The sequence below is a fragment of the Neomonachus schauinslandi genome, chromosome 1 (assembly GCF_002201575.2).
Source record: "Neomonachus schauinslandi chromosome 1, ASM220157v2, whole genome shotgun sequence".
Taxonomy (NCBI): Eukaryota; Metazoa; Chordata; class Mammalia; order Carnivora; family Phocidae; genus Neomonachus; species Neomonachus schauinslandi.
The window spans coordinates 52,124,425-52,144,875 of NC_058403.1; positions in this window are offsets into that span (position 1 = coordinate 52,124,425).

Here is a 20,451-nt window from a genome sequence, read left to right on the forward strand (position 1 = left end):
ACATTTAAGGTAGGCTAGGCTAAGCTATGATATTCAGTAAGTTAGGTGCATCGAGTGCATTTTTGACTTATGATCTTTTCAACGTAAGATGGGTTTATCAAGATGTAACCCCATTATAAGTCAAGGAAGATCTGTACCGGGAAAATAATTCAAATTCATGTCAATCTGATGATAAGTCAGGAGAATTATTAATGTCTACAAAGGGACATACAAGAAGTGGCATTCATAAGGCAAATGTAATGTTTTGTAAGGTGACCTGCTAATAAGGGCATTATAAAGCAATCAATTCACCTGGAAAATACTTTTTATAGGAAATATATTAAAGAGAAAAGTAAAGCTAAGTGCATCAGTTAAGCTGATCTTACTGCCAACCAAAGACTAAAATAAGGTCCCCAGAGAATCCCAGATAAACTCAGAACATTTTTTAAAAATCATTTATTCAAGCAGAGTCAATTTCAATTCCTACATCTGTACTGGCTCGCAGTAGAGCTTTCATTTATCAAACAAAATTAAAACTTTGTTTGATCAGCATTATGAAACCAGCCAAACTCCATATTTGAGACCCATTCAAATCTACCTGGGGGCAGAGGGAAGTTTACCAGGGAGCTCACTTCATTTCCTTAATTCCAACTCCAAATGGTAGCTCTGTTCTCTTATCAACTTGAGAAAATTATGAAATCAGAGTGAAAGCAGCGTCAGAAGAATCCTGGCCATTTTCCCAGCTCCCCATTTCCTGCACCACTCATCAGAGTTTTCATCGTCTATTGTAGAGACTCAGGAAAGGATCCTGTGAGCAGCTATCTCAGGGGACTGGACATTATGTAGTATGCAGGTTATTGAGCCCAATCCCTGCGAGCAGGAGGAGATGGGCCCTGAGACTGGGTAGTAGGTGATATTTGTATTGTTTAGAATGCCTCAAGCCTTGGGTCTCTGAAAAAATGGAGAGAGGAAGATTATTTAACATTTTAGCTTTTTTTTTTCCTGATGGTGCAGTTCTTACCTCAGTGAGTTAGAGATGGGCAAGCACAAATAACGCTTTCTCAGCCTTCTTGAAATGCTAACCAAAGGCAAAAATGTTATGCAGTGGTGCTTAAAATTTAATGCCATTTGGAAAACAAAAATCATGAATTCCTAAGTAAAAATAATTACACTGAAAGATAATACTATAAGTGCTACACAGATAAAAAGAAGACACTTAAATGCAAGTAATCCATCCCCTAACAGACTCCCTTCATTGGCCCATTTCTCCTCCCCACCTATTCTATACAGAGATTTGTTTAAGATGCTTATATTACTTTCCTTCTGGAATATTCATTAGGTAAAGTGCTTGAGCAAGAATATGCATAAGGATAAGCTATAAATTGGAATGAAGTTTAGGAAGAGGCTAACACAAGGTAAATAGCATGCAGAAGAGATATTAACTTTAAGGAAAAGAAAATGAAAACATTTTCTAAATGACTTTAACATATTCTGAAACCTATAAACTACCATTCATCCATAAAATAGTAAGGTAATATACCTAGAAATTTCCGGTAAATATATATTGTATGCCCCATTTGTGATATTGGTTTAAATGTTATTTTGAATATTAAATTTAAAAACAAAACTGAAAAATCCACAACCCTACAAGAGTAATCTTCCTGCTGGATACACATTATCTTTGAATAGGCATACAAACTTCCTTTACTAAGTAACCTCAATTTTGAAATGAAAAGGCCAAATTTGTGATTTGCTGCTAACAGCCTCTCTACTTTTGACTTGCCCACTTTACCTTCCAATAGAGAAACCAATGGCAGGCACTTACCAGCAGAGTTTGAAGACCCTACTTAGCCTCTCTCTCCCCCAATTCCACTACACACATACACACACACACACACACACACACACACAATTAGAAGAACAGATAATGTGATGGTAAACAACTTCCCACCAACCCTACTGGGGAAAAAAATAAAAAAATGTTTTTATTCACTAATATAATTTACCAACTCTTTCTCATGAGAAAGTATTCATAATGCTATTATTAGGATTAACGTTTTTCACTGCTTGAGAAGCCTGCTGTCTCTAGCTTGCTTTCAGTTCTAAGGAGAGGAGTCTCAAGTCAATAAATGACCATATTTCATAAACAACATAACTACAGATATTTTCATTTGCTTCTTGTTCTTATTAATGACAACCATTTTCATGGGGATTAATTGCAAAAATACTTGGAAACTGACAGATACAGGGATTTGAGCCTTTTCCATCAAGTAACTTCGTTAAAAGGAGAATTATTATAAAAGTTTGGTATTTTTTTATAGATTTCTTTAATAGTTTACAATGTACAGACTATTTTCATCTAAAGTAAGCCCCGTTTGTTGAAATCCTGAACCACAATTATCAGTTCCAAAAAAGGAAGGAATTAAGATACAAATAATTATTTTTTTCAGAGCATAATTTATTGAGTTGGCATCTGAGCTCAAATAATAATTTCAAACAATTTGGAAGCAGTTTTCACATAATTTCATGCTCTATGAAAAATCCATTTGGAAACCATGTGTGATATTTGTTATAAATAGTACATTTATACGTACATCCCCCTGTTTTTCCATTTTTCATCAACTGCTGCCTAACATATTTCCGGGGGGGGGGGGCGGCAAAAGCCTGCCATCAGTCTGAAAGCACTAGGATGTATGAGCTGCAATCATCATTCAGACTTCCATACACTTATGCCCTGCATGGGAATCTAAAGAATTACATTTAGAGAACCTATTGGAGGGCGCATGATGTGATGAGCACTAGGTGTTATATGCAACTGATAAATTATTGAACACTACTTCTGAAACTAATGATGTGCTATATGTTGGCTAATTGAATTTAAATTTTAAAAAAAGAACCTATTGGAGGTTAGCAGTTGTGCTTCTCTACTGCAGAGACCTTTTATAAAGACTTGGGTTTCTCTGTACTTCTTTCACTTCTTTCAAAGGATATCTGTGCATGAGTTGAATAGGATATATGCTAAATGCTAAGACTGTATCTTAAGCTTTGATAAGGCTAATATGCTGTTGTAATTGCTCTTTCGCTGAGACATAATAAAGTTTGAGGGAAAAAACATATATATGGACCAACATGGAGGTTATTTTTCCTTTAAGTAAGACCAAAGGAAAATGAGAATGTTTTTCTTCCATTTCTTATTAATTGTATAATTCTAAATACGTATTAATGCCACAACAGAACTCTATAGATTGTCCTATACTATCTGCAATGTTAAACGTTAGCATAAACATACAGGAATCAATAAGCAATTCATCAGTTTTTCTTGAGGGATAGCTATGACCATGGTATGAGTTATTGAGTTAGTTTCCCTGGTTAGTGAGTTCTGCTAACTAAGCTCCAACCAGATTATAACCTTTATAGAGTTACACATATTGCTTTGTTCTAGGGCCTCATAACCTACCTGGAAAGCCACTGTGTATGTTTGTACGTGTTAATGCGCTACTGATCAAAACAGCTGAGACTGTGTAACTGGATGGATAAAAATCCATCACTCGGAATAGAAAAGCCAATTATAACTACTGATTGTGGGTCAGCAGCTTCATTTCTGCATACAGACAAAAATTATTGAAATTGACAGAAGAGAAAAAATATGATATGCCTTTCTCTAAGAATTTAAAATCTGACAAAGGATAGGAAGGGTGGAGAGGCTGGCTAATCACATAACTATATAAAAACAAAAATAGCAGAAATATAATGTGTATTAGCAGAAATATAAAATGCACAGACAACATTGGTTCTCTTGTACAGAGACTATGTGAGTGGGGCCAAAAAAGCCATTATTCTCCAGACTGCTCTGACTCTCCTCTACATTCATTGGGGACCACATTTTAGGACTTTATCCATCACAAATATATGTATTACCTATTACATTCATAATTTATCATGCATGAGGACATACTTTCATATATTCCCACAGAAATCGTTTTTAACACATATAGATTATCCAAAGAATGTTTTATTTGTATGTTTTTCACACCATGTTTTTTTTTTTTTTTTTTTTTTGCCTTCAGCTTTACAGGTTTGAGTGTGGTTTTTAGGGATTAGCATATAAAAATACGGTTAGGGAAGCAAATAAGATTAATATCTACACTGAGATTATTACCCATTAATCTATTCACTTATCAAAGGAGGGGTCTAGAATTATTGATGCTTTTTCTCTCTGATATGGTATGCAAAGCACCCGACTTCCTGCCTAGCCCCTAGCAGCATGGTATCAGTGATTGTTACTTTCTTTTATTCTTTTTTTAAATAAAGATTTTTATTTATTTATTTGAGAGAAACAGAGAGAGCATGAGCAGGGGGAGAGGCAGAGGGAGAAGTAAACTCCCCAGTGAGCAGGGAGCCTGATGTGGGGCTCTATTCCAGGACCCCGGGATCATGACCTGAGCCGAAGGCAGATGCTTAACTGCCTGAGCCACCCAGGCGTCCCACTTCCTTTTATTATCTTCATATGTGTTTAGAGGGTTGAAATATTTCAGTAGGCTTTGTGAAAAGATGAAGTTCAGCAACATTATGAAGTGCTTATTTTTAACTCTCATCCATTCTACAAATACTTATGGAGTTACTAAGTGCCAGCTCTTATTACATGGGTGTAGTGTATATAGCTCAGCCTATAGGTAAAACAGACAACAATAAGGCATTACAGTGTGGTCTGTGGACTTTAACAGAGATGAGAAAGCTATGCTATGACTACTTTGAAACAACCTCAGAAAAGGGTTGGGGTAGAAGAGTCAAGCTGGAGAGAGCAGACAATACAAATCCCCACAGAAAGGAACAGAAAGCATGGAACATTCAGGGAACTGAAAGTACTTGAAGGATCCCAGGAGCTAAGTGGATTATGTGAAAGTACCATTTCAGTGATATAAAATATAAAAATCAATCAAGCCCCAAATTGCTAAATCAAGGGAAATCTGGATTAGCTATATAAATATAATTTTCTACATGAAAAAGAGGCTATGTGGTTTAAACTATGGGCAAACTTGTCCTAGCTAAACATCCAGGTGTGATATAGCTAAATAAATGGCTTTTCAGTGAAGTAAATCTAAAACTTCACAATATCTCTTTTTTTTAATTATTCTCATGTTGTTACAGAGGTGATTGAAACATTATTTATTATATTTATCCTGTAATTTTCTTTATGAAAATGAACAAATTTAATAAAATATTTCAAAGTGATATATTATGTTCATAATAATTCATTATTTTATAGTATTTCTTTACTAATACAATTTATTTTTCACTGAACTTGTAATACCCTTCATATTAAATTATTCTCAGTATAACTTAGTTTGAGTCAGTCTAATGCTAAATGATGTTTGTTAGTAGCTGAACCTGCAGATCAGACATTGAATAAGCAGAGAGGGATGCTGTCATTTTCTATAATGCACATAAACAGAGTTTATAGGGTAAGAACACTTATGTTTGTACATGGAAATAAAATAAACGCTTTAAAAGTATATTTGTTTACATATAATTTGACTTGATGATGTTTGACCTTTGTTGAAAACACTGCCATGCAGAATATCGAAAAGATATTTTAGCATAATTTCTTTGAAATCTTTTCCTTTGAGTTTCTAATACTTTCTGAGATGATAAAGGGAACACTATCTTTTTAAATAGGAAAACAAATACCAGGTAAAGGAATCTGTTTTCATACTAATTTGCAAATTTACATTTTGTCCACCAAACAAGACTTGGGTAATGAGAGATTCTGAGCATGACCAAAACAATCCTCTTCCTTGTCCTTTAACTTTTATATCTTGATGGAAAATTATTAAATTTCAAATTATTTTTCTTATTGGCATTTCTTCTTAATATTATTATTTGGCTTCCAGGAAATTCTAACTTCTTTCTACTGTCTATTGTAACAAAATCGGACAAGCAGAGCAAAACAAAGAAAATCATTGTGATTTGAGAATGACTTTTCATTCAGTAAATGGATTTCACCTCCAACAAGTTAAAATGAAGGATGATGATTTTCTGGAACATTTAAAAGACTAAGTACCCACAGAACAAAGTTAAACTCAGCAAAGTGGAGAATGGCTAATATAATTTATGACACATATCCTAAAACACAGAAGACTTGTGATATAAAAAGAAAGTTAACAAATCCAAGGGGAAAAAAATCTCTAACCAATAGCTGACTTGCAAAAATACAATATATGCCATAGAACAACAAAAAGCAGTTATTTAAGATTTCTCATGTTATTGACCTTTTAAATTCAATTTGTTCATTAAGAATGAAATATTAATTATGCTGACCAGTAAAATTAAATGTAGCAATATATGAGCTGCTTCAGGTTTAAAAAACAAAACAAAACAGGTGATTAGGGCTCATGGAATTAGATGATAGAAAGATAAAATTTGTAGTAAGCTCAAAAAACTTTTTTTTTTTCTTTTTAATTCAAGCCATGAGTACACGCTGCCAAGATACCAGATTCTGCACTCAAATCCTCTGCCAAATGTTCATCTAAAAGGAGGGCGTGCAGTGATATCCAAGAGCACCATTGGATCAGACCAGCCTTATAGTTATCCAATGTATTTGTGAGTAAGAAAGGAGTAGCATAGAAACAAAGGCAGAATCCAGCCAGCCCTCCTTCAATTTAAAATGGGCACACACTCAGGATTTTTACTGCCTAGTGTGCGAGGCTCAAAAACCTAGTCTGTGTTCTGCAGAAGTCTACAAGTAATGTTCATGGAAAGGGAGAAAGTAAATATAAATGGTCTACAACCTACGTTCCTTCCTTCTTTTATAGATGTGCAAAAGAAAAAAATTATCATATGTGAATATGCCTTCCATAAAAATTTCCACCAAAACAATTATTAGTGTCAAAACAAAAGTAACTGTGACTCTTTTATGTGGACAAATATGAAAATTTTAAACTCGGGCACTGATTTGGAAATTGAGATAACTAAAACAATTTGAGTCAGTTTACTTTTGAAATAGTGTTAAGAAAAGTTCTGATGAATAGCACAGTATATTAAAAATAATAGTAGAGCTAATAGGAGCCCTCACTTTTCATCCTAACTCTTAACACTTTCTAGATGTGTGCGTTTAAGGGAGTTACTTAAACATTTTGTGCAAGAAATCAATTATGTTCATTAACTCTAGAAAACAGTATATATTAAGCCATATATAAAATATGTATGTATAACTGTACATATATACTGTAAATACATAAAAATGTACAATTATATAAATATATAAATAATATTTCATATGGTATTTCATGTAAATTGCTTCTGCAAGCATTTGTGTGTGAAGAACAAAAGTAAAATTATTTTAAAATGTTTTGTTATATACTCACTAAATCACTGTCATTATTGAAAGTGGGTTTCTCGGTTAGGTAGTAACTACAGTGACACGTTTTCTTAAAACCACCATCAATAATGATGTAGATCAAAATAATTTAGAAATATTATTTTGTATTTCTGATGGTAACCATGGGCAGATTCATAACAAATTGTTCAACTTGGAAGGATATATATTTAATTACTATAAAGAAATTACGTGTTAAAAAGGAAATGAATTACAAATATTTCATTTAGTTGAATAATATTAAAACCTTGTTTATCTGAAATCAGCCTTCACTCTCTTCTAAAAGGGCTCTGAATCCAGAAATAAACACACACATAAAAATATTCTTTTATGGGAGGGGCTGGGGGAAGAATTTTTCAATAGCAGAAAAATACCTCCTAATTATGTAGCAATCAGATACTCGGCTAAAAGCATGCTAGCCAGAGTAGTTCAACAATCTGAGAGACAAGAATATTTACTTTATGTAAAACTATGTAAGAAAATCTGACTTAGCCATAAATAAAACACAGTGTTCCTATTGTAATATCAAAGGGTTAGGTGAATCCTAAAGGATCCTATACAATATGGATTCCAAACTACACTTAGAAAAAACAAAAGGCAGAACATTTGAAATTCTGACTGTTAAAAGCTAAAGTGAGTATGTCTTCATTACTTGAAAAGGTTGAGTACAGAAGAATAGTCATGCTTTACAATAGTATTAGTTTACAAACATTGTCTGAGACCAGAATACTGAATAAGCAGAAATTCAAAAATTTTTGCAGACTAAAAGTTAAATAGAACTCTAAATTGGTGCCCCCAGAGCTATAATGATAGCTAAAATACATGGAGAAATTTCTACATGCCAGGTACTGTGTTAAGCAGAAAACTTTTCGAGGATGTTCTAGTTATTTCTCCTTTTTCATCCATGAGGAAAACTGAAGTACCTTGGCAAAATGTAGAACAGCTAGTAAGTGGCAGATCTGAGACTCAAATCCTGACCTTAAGTGTGACAATATGTTATACTGTATAGTGATCTGCTTTTTAATGCTTGTTTACAATAACAAGATAGCAATGCCCCTATTTCTAACCCAGTGTTAATGAAGAAGACATTCGTCAGCACAGGCAGTTGATAGCATTTGAACACATTATTTTAGAACTAACTCTGGAAATTTAAAATGAGACAGCATTAAAAAACTATATATTAACGTCAGTCAGTTGGTTATATTAATTATTTACAATTGCCAACTTTTGCTAAATTTCACTTGATAGGTATTAACAAATTGGCTGAATTTTTAAAAAATAGGTATAAATTTAAAATGTGAGAAAGTACTGTAAATAAACATTTTAAATTGTTTGAAAATTTCATTGATGTAACATTTCAAAAATGTTAAGAATTTACCTGTGGTTTACAAAAAGCCACAAAATAGCTGGGTGGAGAAATTTGGGTTTTTTTATAGTTTCTTTTTCTTATACATGTAGTGGAATACTATGATCATATTAGTAGCTACAGGTCAAGGAAAAGGAAATACTTCTACTGCTGGAGAATTTTAGGCCCTTTCCTGAGGAAAAAGATTTATTGCTTCTGAATTATTTTTTAATTGACATACTTACTCATTAATTACAGATTCACACGCAGTTTTAAGAAGTAATATAGAGTGTTCCTATGTATGTTTACTCACTTTCCTCATATGGTAGTATTCTGAAAAACCTTAGTGTAATATCACAATCAGGATGTTGACATTGATACAATACACCAATCTCACTCAGATTTCCCCAAGTGAACTCGTACGCATCTGTGGTGTGTATGTATTAAGTTCTGTACAATTTTATCATCGGTGTAGGTTCATGTAGCTATCATCAGAGGTAAGATACTGAAGAGTACCCCCGCCACAGAGAGAATTAATTCCTTGAGTTGGCATTTTATAACCACACCCATATCCTTCCTGCCACCCCCATCTCCAATCCCTGACATTCACTAACTATCCTCTGTTTTTAAAACTTTTGTCATTTCAAACACATCTATAAATGGAATTACAACATGTAACTTTGGGATTGGTTTTATTTTTCACTCAGCATAATTCCCTGGAGAATCATTCAATTTGTTGCATGTATATATCAATAGTTTGCTCCTTTTAATTGCTCACTGGTATACCACAGTTTGACCATTCACCCATTGAAGGACATCTGGGCTGTTTCTAGGTTTGGGTTACTATTAATAAAGCTGTTATGAACAATTATGTACAGAGTTTTATGTAAACATAAATATTAATTTATGTGGAGGAATTTTCAGGAATTTTCAGGAATGAAAATGCTAAGTCATGTGGTTGTTGCATGTTTAGTTTTTAAAAAACTGTCAAACTCTTTTCCAGAGTGGATATACCATTTCACATTCCTACCAACAGTATGAGTGACCCAATTTCTCCATATCCTCACTAGCATTTGGGGTAAGTATTATTTCATTTTAGCCATTCTGATTGGTATGTAGTGATACCACTTTGTGATTTGCGTTTCCCTAACGGCTGATGGTGTCAAATGTCTCTTCATGTGATTAGTCGCCATCTGTGTATTTTATTCAGTGTGATATCTGTTCATATCTTTTGTCCATTTTCTAATTAGTTTATTTATCCTTTCTATGATGAATATGAGATTTCTTTATATAGTAAGACACTAGTCTTTCATCAGATATATGGTTTGCTAATATTTTCTATCATTTTGAAACTTCCCTCATGCTTTCCAGAGCAGTTTTTAATTTTGACGAGCTTCAACTTATTAGATTTTCCTTTAATGGACTGTGCTTTTATGGAATGTCTAAGAACACTTTCCCTAGTCCACGATCCTGAGGACATAATGTATAAAACCCAGGATGAAAAATATAGTCTTATGCGTGTGCTTATATTTCTGAACTTTCCATTGTTCCTTCTTCCATCTTGATGCTCTAAGGTTCTTCCTTCTTATCATTTCCTTTTTAAAAATAACTTCCTTTAGCCAGTCTTTAAGGGAAGATCTTCTAGTGACATACTTTTAGTTTTCTTTTATCTAAAATATTTTTATTTCTCTTTTATTCATAAAGTACAGATTTGACAGATACAAAACTTGTGTTTGACAGTTCTTTCCTTTTAGCACTGAAAAAATATGTTCTGGTGTACATGGTTTCAGGTGAGAGATCTGCTGCCCTTTCATTTAATTGCCTATAGGGATCGTGTCTTTTCTCCCTGCTTCCTTTTAAGGTTTTTAATTTATCTTAGTTTTTAAAATTTAATTATGATATTTCTTGGCACATATTTCCTTGGGTCTACCTATTTGGGGTTCTCTCAACTTCTTATATCTATAGGTTTAGGTCTTTTACCAAGTTTGAAGAGTTTTAGCTATTATATCTTCAAAAACTCTTCTAGCTCCATTTGTTCTCCTTTCCTTCTAGAATCATTACATATGAATGTTGGATCATTTGCTGTTATGCCACAGGACCCTGCCTCTGTTCATTTTTGCCAGTCTATTTTCTTTCTGTTTAGATTTGATTAGTTCTATTATTCTGTCTTCAAATTCACTAATGCACCCCCTGTTATCTACAGTCTACTATTAAACCTATTTGGTGAGTTTTCAATTTCTCATACTATATTTTTGCATAGGTTTCATTGGAGTCTTTTTTATAATTTGTATTTCTTTGATAATATTTTCTATTTTTTTGTTTCAAGATAATTTGTAATTGCTTGTTGAAGCATTTTTATAATGTTACTTTACAATTCTTCTCAGATAATGCCAACATCTCGTTCATCTTGATGTTGGCCACAATTGATTCTCTTTCCTCATTCCACCAGTTGTGATTTTCTTAGTTCTTGGTATGAGTAAGTTTTTGTTGTATCTAGGTCATTTGTCTATCATTCAGGAGAAGGCATCTTATTTAAATCTTTTATTTTAGCAAGTAGTCACCCTGTTTAGTTGTGTGTCTTCGCTTAATTTTATAGACTGTGGCTCTAATGGCAGTTTAATTTTCAGGACTTTTGTGGATTATTTTGGTTTGTTCTTTTTACTTGGTTTTGCTGGGCCTCACACCAGCCCTTGCTGGTGGTATCTGAGGGCTTTTGAGTGTCTCTCTGTGAGAGAGGCATCTGGGGGATCACCCTACCTGTGCCTGACTGCTCTAACATCTTGGCCTGTGAAGACAAAGGTGCTTCTCATACCATGCTTGCTGCGATTGAATCTCTTTTTCTGGTTCCATCCACCTTCCGTGATGTCTCTGGGTCAGGAAAGAAAGTACCATCCCATGGGAAGAAAGAGGCATTCCAGATCAAACCATTTCCATCCACCCTCCATGATGTCTCTGGGTCAGGAAAGTACCATCCCATGGGAAGAAAGAGGCATTCCAGATCAAATCATTTGCTATAGCTGGGTCTCTCTTGCTGGTTCTGCCCACCAGCTTCAGTATTTTTTGGTGGGAAAGATAAGTCTAGGGTCTGGCAGGGAAGGAAAATGTCTCCCCTGGCTGTTTTTTCTAGCAGCAGTCCTTGTTGATTCTCCTTGCTGGTGCCATTGGGCTTCCTTAGTATCATTAGAGGAACTCCCCTTGGATCTGGGGACAAATAAGCTTACCCAGACTGCCTTCACTTGCTATACTGGGGAGAGGGGCCTAGAAATATCAGGCCTGAGTAGGCTTCCTCTGTTGGATGGGGAGGATGCAAGATGCTCTGCTGCTGTGTCACTCCTCTGGCCCTGGGGTCTCAAACCAGCTCAGTTTCTTAGCATCTTTTAGAGTTATCCTTTGGTAATCTCTTGCACTTTAGAAGAAGGAACAGGGAAAAATGGGTCTACACTATTTGTCCTGATTGGAGTCATCACACAACTATATTTTGAAAAATTCATCCATAGTATGATGCAAACAAAGACTGGACATAGCTCTGCATGAGAACAACTCTTTTCTTAGAGAGGAACTAGGACTAGCCAGTTAGCAGGATCCTTCCCAGTTAATATGCTCCCTGCCCCATAGAAGGCTGTCCCTCACAGTTCAGCTTCCCCAGAGGAATGGAGCATCAAAAACACCACTCACATCACAGCATTTCTTCTCTTCTCCTATTCCCTTCTAGAATACATGGCCCATTCTAAAAAATCTCTGAAAAATGGAAATCTAGGCTGGGAACTATTTTTAAACCATTTTTTTCTTGACTTAATATGATATCATTGACTCAATATATGGAACAAGATACAAGTCATTATAATAAATGTTCTTCTAGATTGATTTATTATTTAGCCACTTGTCATAGTTTTTAATCTTATAGCCCCCACAAAAGAGACTTTTTTTTAATGTTTGTGATTGGGGTTCTGCTCAAACAGGCGATAAAGCAATGGATCTAATATTACATCTGATGAATGGTCAACATTTATTTTGACTGAGACCAATGTGTAGGATTTACAATAAGCTACTTCCAAGTTGTACATGTATATGTTCTTGAAATAGTGAGGGATACTTCCTTACCCACCCTCAACTATGCAGGCAAGGTCAGTAAATGTAGTCAGGTGAATATACAGGTTTGTGGTCTTTTGAGTGACTGATTCATAAATCAGAGTCAGAGCTCTGAATGGTGTCAAGTTGGAGAACAATCATGACAATACCAAATAAATTGGTTTTCTGGGAACGGGGAAGAAAAATTCTATATTCATAAGGTCTCTAATTGTACAGAAAGGCAGCTATGTTATTGTGTATTGTATATACTACATGTGGTTGTATATACTTCCTTTAAGAGTCCAAGAAAAAAAAAAAGGTGATTTCTAAGGCTTTTTCAAAAAAAACCCAACAACAACAACAACAACAACGAAAACAAGGTGCAGGGACAGACCCTACCTCTATGCCTCACATCATCAACATTAAGTCTGTATCCGAGTCTTAGTCAGCTCAGGCTGCCATGACAAAATACCATGGACTGGGTGGCTTGAACAACAGACATTTATTTTCTCAGTTTTGGAGGCTGGAAATCTGAAATCAGGATGCCAGCATGACTGGTTTCTGGTGAGAACTCTCTTCTGTCTTATAGACAGCACCTCCCCACTGCATCTTCACATGGCAGAGAAAGAGAGAGAGAGAAAGAGAGCGCAAGCTGGTGTCTCTGTTGTCTCTTCTTATAAGGGTACTAATCCCATCATGAAGAACTCACTCTCATGACTTCAATCCAAAGGCCTCATTTCCAAATATCATCACATTGGAGGTTAATGCTTCCATATATTAATTTTAGGGGCATACAATTCAATCCATAGCAATCTGTAAATCTATAGATGCCTCTAAGAGACATTATAGCAACCATCCTGCCTACTAACTATCCTGAGTCACCAAAGCTAGGTGAATTAGTGTTACCAGTTCCACACTTAAGAAGTAAGTAAATTATATATATGTATAGTAATATAGTAAAACTATATACACTAACAAAAAAATGTAAATATAAAATGTTTTCAACATAAAAAGGAAATTTACTGTCCAATAAACTTGAAGGATAGGTTTTATTTTATTTTTTTAAGATTTTATTTATTTGAGAGAGAGAGAGTGAGAGGGGGAAGGATCAGAGGGAGAAGCAGACTCCCCACTGAGTGGGGAGCCTGATGCAGGGCTGGATCCTGGGATTCCAGGATTATGATCTGAGCCAAAGGCAGATGCTTAACCAACTGAGCCACCCAGCTGCCCCAAGGATATGTTTTATTAATGTTAGTATATAATAAAGCAATTTTTCTCTCCTTTTCCACTAGCTAATTTTTCTCTGTCTATAAGCATGTTCCAACATCCCCCTTCCAAATGAAACCCTCTCTCATCCATGCTATCACTTTTAACTTCCAATTTCTCCATTACTAAAGCTTCTATCTGCAGGGATGGTCCTCTTTCCTTCTTCCTCCCACATACATCCTCCTGTAACAGGACCACCTGATTCCAAGGTTGTAAAACTCATCTTTTCAGATTTTCATGTACACATCATTGATCTTTTCTATGTAAACTTGCTGACAGATGGGAGCAAACTCAGGCCTAAACTGTCAAAGCTCTACAAACATAAGCAGAGAACTAATTAGATTTCCTTCCTTTTCACTCTTTAAAAACCTCCAGACAGGGGCACCTGGGTGGCTCAGTCATTAAGCATCTGCCTTTGGCTCAGGTCATGATCCCAGGGTCCTGGGATTGAGCCCCGCATCCCTCTCCCACTCCCCCTGCTTGTGTTCCCTCTCTTGCTGTGTCTCTCTCTGTCAAATAAACAAATAAAATCTTTAAAAAATAAATAAATAAAAACCTCCAGACACACACAAATATACATCTCCAGTCTGATTCCTTTCCTGAACAAACATGGTTAGGTTGCCTCTAACATGTTTTGGACCTGGGCTGCTTGGATCTTGGGGGAACACACATGTTTCTTCTAGCTGGGAAGATGGATACAAAGATGTTCATGTAGGCACTGGATGTTAGCTGATGAATTCTGGGGTTGCACGAACATGGTCTAGAATAAGTGGTCATAGGTTCTGATGAGAAACATATCCCTAGACCAAGAAAATCTTCACACTGAGAGAAAGGACACAGTCAGAGAATAATAAGAGTGAGGAAGCATGGGGACAAGTGCAGGAGCCCTATTTGTCTACATTAGTGGTGTCACTGGCCATGGTTGACTCCTAGTTATTCTACTATCTCAACTTAATCCATTAAATGTCTCTGTACAGGATATTAACTCTGTTCTTTGATATCACTATCCTTCTTGTAATTTAGGGGTTATTTGTGTTCTTACTCTCTCTGCATTGTATCAATGGCATCCTCATTCTCTGCCCGAAGTAGCTAACAGTTTGATGTAGAAACTAAAGTGCCTCATGCAATATTAGACAATGAAGTGTAGAATAAAACCTGTGATACATAATAATACAAAGATATCTAGGACAATAAAAATAGGCTATATCTATTAAACAAATTGAATTAATAATTAATAACCTCCCAAAATAGCAGGCCCAGATGGATTCACTGGTGAAATCCACCATATATTTAAGGAAGAAGTTATACCAATTTTCTATATTCTCTTCTAGAAGATAGAAGCAGAAGGAATACTTCCTAACTCATTATATGAATTTAACAATTCTATGGCCAGCATTACACTAATACCAAAGCCAGACAACAGTATATCTCTCATGAAAATATATAGAAAAATACTCAACAAAATATTAGCAAATTAAATCCAAAAAGTATAAAAAATTTATTCACCATGACCAAGTGGGATTTATCCCAGGCAAGCAAGGCTGGTTCAACATGTGAAAATTAATTAATGTAATCCATCATCTCAACAGCCAAAAAAAAAAAAAAATATATGATCATAGCAATTGATGCATAAAAAAACATTTAAAAAATCCAACACCAATTCATGATTAAAAAAAAAAAAAACCCTTTCAGTGACCTAGGAAAAGAGGGAAACTTTCTCAAATTGATGAAGACTATCTACAAATCACCTAAAGCTAACATCATACTTAATGATGAGAAACTTAAAACTTTACCATTAAAGTTCAGGTACAAGATAAATTTGTCCCTCCTCACCATTTCTTTTATCTTCATAGTGGAAGTTCAAGCTAATGCAATAAGACAATAAAATGAAGTGGATACAGACTGAAAGGAAGATATAAAACTGTCTTTGTTTGCAGGAGACATAATAACCTATAAAGAAAATCCTAAAAGTTGACCCCAAAAAGCTATAAATAATAGCAATTCTAGCAAGGTTGCAGGATACAAGGTTAATATACAAATATCAGCAATAAACAAATGGAATTTGAAATTAAAAACACGTTACCATTTGTATTCACATACCTAAAATTAAATTTTCAGGTATAAATCTAACAAAATATAAGCAAAATCTCTATGAATAAAATGATAAAACTCTCATGAATGAAATCAAAGAAGAACTAAATAAATGAAGAGATATTCCATGTTCATGGACAGGAACACTCAATATTGTCAAGATATCAGTTCTTCACAAGTAGATCTATAGATTTAATACAATCCCAAACAAAATCCCAGCAAGGTTTTTTGGTTTTTTTTTTAATGAATACTGACAAACTGATTCTAAAGTTTATATGGAGAGCGAAAAGACCTAGAATGGGTAATACAATATTGAAGGAGAACAACAAAGTTGGAGGACTGACTCTGACTTCAAGTCTTATTATCAAGCTATATTAATCAAGACAGTATGCTCTTGGTAAAAGAATAGACAAATAGATTAATGGGGGAAAAAAAAGGCACAGAAATAGACCCACACAAGTATAGTCAACTGATCTTTGACAAAGGAGCAAAGGCAATACAATGGAGCAACAAATGGTGCTGAAATATCCACATGCAAAAAAAGAATCTATACAGAAACCTCACACCTTTCACAAAAAAATTAATTCAAAATTGATCACAAATTTAAATGTAAAACACAAAATTATAAAATTCCTAGGAGATAACATAGAAGAAAATGCAGATGACCCTGGATATGCCAGTGCCCTTTTGGAAGCAGCACCATAGGTATGATCTGTGAAATAAGTAATTGATAAGCTGGGCTTCATTAAAATTAAAAATTTCTGCTCTGTAAAAGAGAATGCCAAGAGAATTAAAAGGTAAGACACAGACTGGGAGAAAATATTTGCAAAAATACACATTTGATAAAGGATTATTTTCCAAAATATGTAAAGAATTCTTAAAACCTTAACAATAAGAAAACAAAGAACCCAATTTAAAAGTGGCCAAAGACCTTAACAGACACCTCACTAAAGAAGATATACAGATGGCAAATAAGCATATGAAAAGATATTCTACATCATTTATATTCCATCAGGGAAATGCCAATCAAGACAACAGGATACCACTACACATCTATTAAAATAGCCCAAATCTGGAACACTGACAACACCAAATGCTGATGAGAATGTGGAGCAACAGGAACTCTCATACATTGCTAGCGGGAATGCAAAATGGTACAGCCACTTTGGACAAGAGCTTGGTGATATCTTACAAAACTAAACATACTTTTACCATATCATTTATCAATCACTCCTTGGTATTTTCCCCCAAAAGCTGAAAACTTACAACAAAACTTGCAAGAACCTACACACAGCTATTTATAGCAGCTGTATTCATAACTGAAAAAACTTGTAAGCAACCAAGATGTCCTTCAGCAGGTGAATGGATAAATAACTGTGGTACATCCATAACATAAAATATTATTCAGCACTTAAAAAAATGAGTTATCAGGTCATGGAAAGACATAGAGGAACCTTAAATTCATACTGCTAACTGAAACAAGCCAATCCAAAAAGGGAACATACTGTATGATTCCAAATATATGGCATGCTGGAAAAGCCAAAACTATGTAGAGACAGTAACAATACCAGTGATTTCCAGCAGTTGGGGGTGGTGGTGAGGGATAAATCAGCAGAGTACAGAGTACTGTTAAGGCAATAAAAATACTCTGTATGATACCATAATAATGGATACATCTTGTTATACATTAGTCCAAACCCATGGAATGTACAATGCCAAGAATGAATGGGATGTAAACTGTGGACTTTGGGTGATTATAATGTGTCAGTGTAGGCTCATCAGTTATAATAAATGTATCCCTCTGGTGAAGGATGTTGATAATGGGGCAGGCGATGCATGTGTGAGGGCATGTGTGAGATATGAGAAATCTCTGTACCCTCAATCTTGCTTTGAACCAAAAACTGCTCTTAAAAAATAAAGTCTAAAAAAAAAAAAGGATATCAAAGAATCCTAGAGATCACACCCTCTCACTTCTTTGAGAGAATGATGCTGCTGTCTCCACTTTTGCAGCATTCCTTCCTTAACAACCCCCCTCCCCCCTGCACACACACACAATGGACCTCTAGAAGAAGAGAATTCCAGAAGTTCTCACTGATGAGTGGGAAGCTGTTATTTTGAAGATGATCCTCATTCCTAACCCTCAAATCACAGAAAAATAACCTTTTATTTTATTATAAAAACATCTTTGATTACAACAGAAAATTGTTGGACTCATGAAACTGTTGGAAAAGAAGAAAGTAATCATTAGCCACTACTATTTTCCGTCTTGTTCTTAAAGTAATATTATAGCTCATTCTACTGATATTTTAAAAATCAATGCTACTGAGTATTCAAATAAATAATATGTTTTAGATTATCTAAGAAACATGCAACTCATACCTAGAAAAATAAATGTTTTAAGAGAGCTCTACAGAGTGTAGTTAACCCAATGAAGGGAAAGGCAAATTCACTGTTGCTTCTTGCTCTGCGTTTGGTGTGGAAATTCCTCACCACTGATGTGATAGGAGGGAATGGTAATAGAACTTGATTTGTAGTTCATAGGTTAACTTGGAAATCTATCAATTTCCAATGCTATCTGTTAATAAACTGTGAGACCTTAATAGGTCAATTCTCAATACTAATCTTACTTTTAAAGGGCACACTTTCACTCCACGCAGGTGGAGAAACAACTGAAAACTTGAGACCTGAGCTTGGCACAATAATAAAAGAGTGAAACTGAAACTAATGGCCTCATTTGTACCCCCTCTCATGAAAGGAAAACCACCTTCTCAAATGAGACAGGAAAGTAAGAAATCATGACTTGTTGCTTAATGCTTCTCTGGGGTGTTATTCTAAATTCTACAGACCTGTCTCTGCAGAAGGAATTGAGACACTCTTTTGTTTTCATCACATCTTCTGTAGCAATTCTAATGAAGTCCTGAGTCCAAGCCAAGATTTTGAATTTGGATCTGAAAGTAGCTCTAAAATATTTTCTTGATGTTACTTTTTTCTTTGCAGAAAAAGCCAATGTTGAAGCTCCTAGTACAGCGGATGGTTGCTCAAAGATATGGATATGAGAAATCCAATTTTTTTTTATTATAAACACTGAATTTAAGGTGTGTCTTCCCTACACTCTAAAGAATATTCTGTAATATAAATATATAAGGTACATTCTATAATATAAGAAGTAGTAATCAATGGATTTCATCTTACTAAAACATTTTATTTTATATAGAAATTCTATTCATATTTATAACTATGAAGTGATTAAAATTATGGGAAATAAGAGGAAACTATAAGCTGTGTGTTATAGGAGGCTACAAATAAGCCATGGCAGGAAAATAGTTTAGTAGAATACTAAAAGGAGATTGAAAGAAAATTTGGAAATTTTCTTATCTAGCAAAGGTCTACACATTTTTTACTTAACCAGCAGCAGCCTCTTAAGGCATGTAGGAACTCTTGCCTATCCCAGTACAAAATAAACTCATGTACATCTCTCTGCATTTGTCTAAATTGTTCCCATCTGACATCCCACTGTTCACAACTCTCTATCATACCCTGGAATGAATTAATTAAAATGTATTAATTTTAATATACAAATTATAATTTTTTTCATTATAAAATTTATTGATTTTTTAAAAATAAAGATTTTTAGTTCTATAACTAGGAAGTTTAGTTCTGGACCTGCCTCTTATTCTAGGTTCCACCTTGACCTACACCATTAGGCCTAAGAAAAAAGCAAGGCACATCTGGCCTGCTGAAGAAGTTCCAGGCCTCTCAGGAGTCTGTTGGCAAAAGGGACTAAGAAACCATCACTAGGGAAAACAGAAACTCTTAGCAGAAGTTTGAAATGGTCAGAGTCAAGCTGGTGAGACTAAATGCTAATGTTTGCTCTTGCCTGAGCTCCCTGTGAGCTCATATCTAGAATCTTGAAAATGGGTTGTGACTAAAAACTGACTCCTAAAAAACTGTGGGACATTTGGAATCTTTAAAAGCATAATACACAGAAGGAGAAAAAGCAGTTTCCCAACTGTTCCAGAGAGCTCTGTCCAGCTCTGGCTCCCTGAGCACACCAGCACACCAGCAGTGAGACCAGTGAAAGTGGCAGCAATGACATTCTCGGTGGTAGCACCCAGTGAATGTGACGTAACAGACGAAGCACCCCCCAGAAGAAACCCTACTAGAGCCTAGAAAATGACCTAGCTGCAGACTAGTCCGTGAACACATACAAGATCACCACCAAGCCCCACTCCCAGCACACCAGCAATTCTTGATGGGACTTGTATGGTGTTGGGGTCCTGTATCAGCTTGTAAGGAAAGAACCAGAAAAAGTTTACAGAATTCCTTA